We start from the raw sequence: 5,092 nt of genomic DNA on the forward strand, positions 1-5,092 counted from the left end.
ATATCGAAATATACTTTGTTTACCAACTACAATATTTCTTGAATTTATTGACATATTTATGTCACATGCTATATTAAAATGAATGTATTTTTGTAAGTGCGCATATGTAACTGTTTATATTAATACATTTGTTAAATATTTGCTTTTTTGTACATATATTTTTTAAGTATCACACACAAGGGGTGCTACTTTTATGGTAGCTCTATTTCAGTGATTTTTCATGTTTATTTAGTGTTAAGTATGCTTATTTTTTGTAAATCTAAAGAAAAGAGGTTAGTCTTTGTATGTGGGTATATTTTATTTTATAAAAACCCTTAAAAGGGCAACATTACAAGCACGAACGTTTTCGGAACAACTGTTCCATCATCAGGTTAAAATACCTAAAATAAGTATAAACCATTTAATTACAGCAAACGTGGTTTAAAATTTTGACTAAGGTTAAAAACAATAAAATGGTTATACTTACAGGTTACCATGCCTGAGCCACCAAAATATTTGGGTAAAAACCCTTTAAAATGAAAAATGTTACCAAAGATTGTACATGATGTTGATAATATTATATGATGTTTAATATTTTAATTAGATTTTACTTCAGGTAACAATGGTAACATACACCCATGCTTAAGTGAGTTCCAGTGTCCGGAGAGTAAACCTCTTCAAACGGACTACGGCTGGCAACGGCTGGTAACTGATTGATGAAATACCCATGAACGCTGTCAAAAACAAAATGTCAATGAACCATGAAACAGTGTTAGTTAAACATTATATTACTACAGCCAAAAGATTAAAAAACTTTGATGATGTTAAAATGATAACAGCAATCCAGGTGTTGGGATTTAAAAATTTTTTTATAATTATTTAATATTGGATATAAAAGATGTAAATTACTGGTGTTGTTGAAGGTCATGTTTAAGAGGATGACGTATGCATTAGGCAGCTTATGTTACTCTTTATCGTATGGAGTGTGGTCTAAAAGGTGTAATTTGTGAAGAATTAGCTGAAATATATGGAAATGTCCTTTTATGTTGCTTACATCTAGGACAAGGAAAAATAAATAGTATATATTTGTAGCTAATGTAAGACTTTTTATGTAGATGAAATTGTTTAATACTGCTAGTATCGTAAAAATTTTTAATATAAGTGAGTCCAATAGATTGAGAAAAAGTGATTGAAAATCTTCCGGCTGAAGGAATTAAAGTTATAATATATGTGATTAAATTTAAAAATTTTTGGAAAGACTGAGATCCTCAGAGACCTGGCAGGAATAAAAGTAAATGGAATGATTAAAGAATAAAGGAGAGTGGGTTAAAGGGAAATGAATGAGTTAATCAACAAAATTAGAGATGATAGAGGTCCTTCATGCTTAATGCATCTAGCACCCTGAACAAAATATATTTTGGTTATATTAAATTCGATACATAAAAGCCTGAAATTTTATTTGTGAGTATGGTGTACTAAGTTGTTGACTAAGAGAGGGGGGAGCAATGGTTGATTAAAGGTTTAGGTAAAGTGGGAGAAAGTGAATTCTGATGAATTGCTGGATTGTGTTTAAATGTTTACTGAGTTTAGAACTAATGGGTGGATGGTAGATATATGAAAAGACAGAGAACTAGCAAAAGAAAAAAGAATGGACAGGAATATGATGAAAACGTGAAGATTGTAAAATAATGAAATAGTGAGGTATAAAAGATATGATGTTAACAATAGGGGGCTGAAAAATTCTTTTGGAGGGAGTGTTGTGACAGTAGTGTAGAGAGAATGGTTGTTTTAAAAAGCAACAATTTTTGAGAAGGATTAAGGTGTTGACGTTTTAGAGGAAGGACAGATAAAGAAGATGGGGTAAATTTGAGAAGTGTGGGTTATGAGAAGAGTTGTCGGTGTAAGGGTTGAAAGTCACGGTTGAAAGATACATGGCGATTAACGCAGTTGGGGCTTCTTTGCTTTTCCTTGACTATTTCCAAGTCTTCATATAGATCTAATTTTAGAAAAATTTTTTGGGGTATATTATGTAACAAAGAGACGTCTTCTGTTATGTTGAGGGTATGTTTATGTTGTGCAAGATGTTGTGAGAAGGTGGAAGTGTTCTCTTTTTTAGTGTGTTCTAGGGAACGGGAAGTTAGTGATCTACAGGTTCTACCTATATATGTAGCATCACAATCAGAGCACTGTAATTTGTAAACACCACTACGATCCATGTAGTTGATGCAATCTTTTGAATTGGTTAAACATTGTCCTAGATTGTTCAGGACTTTAAAAGAAATGTGGGTATTCTCAACAGATCTTTTTAGGATATATCTGATATCTCCAGAAAGACGTTCTTGAAGGTAAGGTAAGGAAGCATAATGAGGTTTAATGGTCAAGTCTCTGGGGAACGCAGCCTCTCTCAATAGTTTGAGTTGTCTCTTATTAATAAGTTTGTTAATGAGGTTGGGGTCATACCCATTGTTGGATGCTATTTGTTTTAGAATATTGAGTTCTGTTTGGTAGTTAGATTGTGATAGTGGGATTGTTTCTAGGCGGTGAATATAACTATGGAAGGCTGCATATTTATGTGACATTGGGTGGTTGGAAGATAAAGGTATGATATGGTCGGTTTGTGTAGGTTTCCTATAGATACTGAAATCGAAATGGTCGTTTAATCTGGTAATAGTAAGGTCGAGGAAATTAATTGATTGAGACGACTCTAGTTCCATGGTGAACTTTATGTTTGGGTGGATTTGATTTATTTTGGAGAGTAATAGATCAGCTGAATTCGAGTTACCTGATATGAAGACTAAACAGTCATCAACATATCGAAACCAATGGAGAATTTCAGGATTTTTCATAATGTGTGTGGATTCTAAGTGATCCATAAATATATCAGCTAGGAGAGGGGAAAGGCAACTACCCATGGCTAAGCCATCAGGTTGTCTGTAAAATTTACTATTGAAAACAAAAAAGTCTTGAGCTAGACAAGTTTGTAATAATTGAATAATTGAGTTAGTGGTAGACATAGTGATAGAATTTGCTCGTAGAAGAGAGTGGACCAGATTAATAGTTTCTTGTTTGGGGACTGAAGTAAACAAATTGCTGACATCAAATGAAAGCATTGTGATGTTGGGATGAAGATTTATTTGTTGGAGATTGTTGACTAGATGAATTGTATTTTTGACTGAAAAGCGAGGGGTGAAGTTCGTCATATTGTTAATGAGATTCAATATGAATTTTGACAGGATAGAAACTGGAGTGTTTATAAAACTAACAACAGGACGAATGGGAATTCCCTCTTTGTGTATCTTAGGTAAACCGTACAATCTGGGTGTTAATGGATTGCTAGGTATTTTATAATATGGAGCATCGTGTTCTGACAGAAATTCTGTGAAAAGTTTATTGGTAGCTTTGATTTTATTAATGAACTTTTTTGTTGGATCTTCGGGGAGTGGAGTGAAATTGTTATCTGAAAGAAATGTAGTGACCTTGTCGTTATATAACTTCTGATCAAGAATGACTAGACAATTGCCTTTGTCTGCTTTACTAATGATTAAATTATGGGATTTAATTTTGTTTTGAATAGACTTGAGGATATGGAGTTGGTCTTTCTGTTTTTTGTATGAAAATTGTGGAAAAGGAACATTGAATGAGTAATTTTGAGAAGTAGAAGGTAGGTTGATGGATGATGAGTTGTAGGATGTGTTAGATGTAGTGTTGGTAGTAGAGATATTGAAGGAAGTAGAAGCTGATGGAAAATTTTTGTTTTTGAATTTAAAGATGGTTTTGTAGCAGGAGTTTCTAATTGAAGTTTTTTGGTTTAGAGGGACTGAGAGATGTTATCCTCTTAAACATGACCTTCAACAACACCAGTAATTTACATCTTTTATATCCAATATTAAATAATTATAGAAAAATTTTTAAATCCCAACACCTGGATTGCTGTTATCATTTTAACATCATCAAAGTTTTTTAATCTTTTGGCTGTAGTAATATAATGTTTAACTAACACTGTTTCATGGTTCATTGACATTTTGTTTTTGACACCGTTCATGGGTATTTCATCAATCAGTTACCAGCCGTAGTCCGTTTGAAGAGGTTTACTCTCCGGACACTGGAACTCACTTAAGCATGGGTGTATGTTACCTGAAGTAAAATCTAATTAAAATATTAAACATCATATAATATTATCAACATCATGTACAATCTTTGGTAACATTTTTCATTTTAAAGGGTTTTTACCCAAATATTTTGGTGGCTCAGGCATGGTAACCTGTAAGTATAACCATTTTATTGTTTTTAACCTTAGTCAAAATTTTAAACCACGTTTGCTGTAATTAAATGGTTTATACTTATTTTAGGTATTTTAACCTGATGATGGAACAGTTGTTCCGAAAACGTTCGTGCTTGTAATGTTGCCCTTTTAAGGGTTTTTATAAAATAAAATATACCCACATACAAAGACTAACCTCTTTTGTTATACGTGGTATACAGCCAGCTACAGGAATTATTTTCCTTGTGGATTTTGTAAATCTATATTATAATCTAAGCTTCCTAAATAAACATTATTATTAGTATTAATTACAATAAATTTCTATTATTATTATTATTGTGTTTTATTACAATTTTTTACCCCTCCCTACCACAAATGTGATATATCCAGGCGAATTGAATGTAGTACTGTACAACCAGAAGTTTCAGAGACCTCAGATGCACATAAAGAGAAATCGAAGAGGTATACGTGTATATTAATTACAATAAATTTCTATTATTCTGTTTTATTACAACTTTTTACCCTTTCCTACCATAAATTTGATATGTCCTGGCGAGTTGAATTTACTACAATACAACCAGAAGTTTCAGAGACCTCAGATGCATAGAAAGAAATCTAAGGGGTATACAGTCATTCTAGCCGCAGCTGCAGAGTTTTTACGCGCAGCGAAAATATCGTGGTGTTGGAGGTTAATAGATATTCACATTCAAAAAAATTCCTCAACAGGAAACAAAAAAAAGTCAGCAACTTAAGACAAAGTTAATAGAAATTTCAAAAGTATAATTCTGTATTGATAAGTAAAAAAGTCTTGAGTCAAAATGTAGATTTTGAGTGATGAAGTGTTTTATTAAC

The 5,092-nt window shown here is 32.4% G+C and overlaps 1 long non-coding RNA gene across 1 annotated transcript; it reads left to right on the forward strand.

Annotated features, from left to right (window-relative positions):
* The first annotated feature begins 3,332 nt into the window (after nt 1–3,332).
* On the forward strand, nt 3,333–4,573 carry LOC140446840 (uncharacterized). Its single transcript, XR_011951513.1, has 2 exons — nt 3,333–4,242; nt 4,329–4,573. It is a non-coding gene; the product is annotated as an uncharacterized lncRNA (long non-coding RNA).
* Nucleotides 4,574–5,092: the final 519 nt, after the last annotated feature.

Source organism: Diabrotica undecimpunctata, chromosome 7 (genome assembly GCF_040954645.1).
Source record: "Diabrotica undecimpunctata isolate CICGRU chromosome 7, icDiaUnde3, whole genome shotgun sequence".
NCBI lineage: Eukaryota > Metazoa > Arthropoda > Insecta > Coleoptera > Chrysomelidae > Diabrotica > Diabrotica undecimpunctata.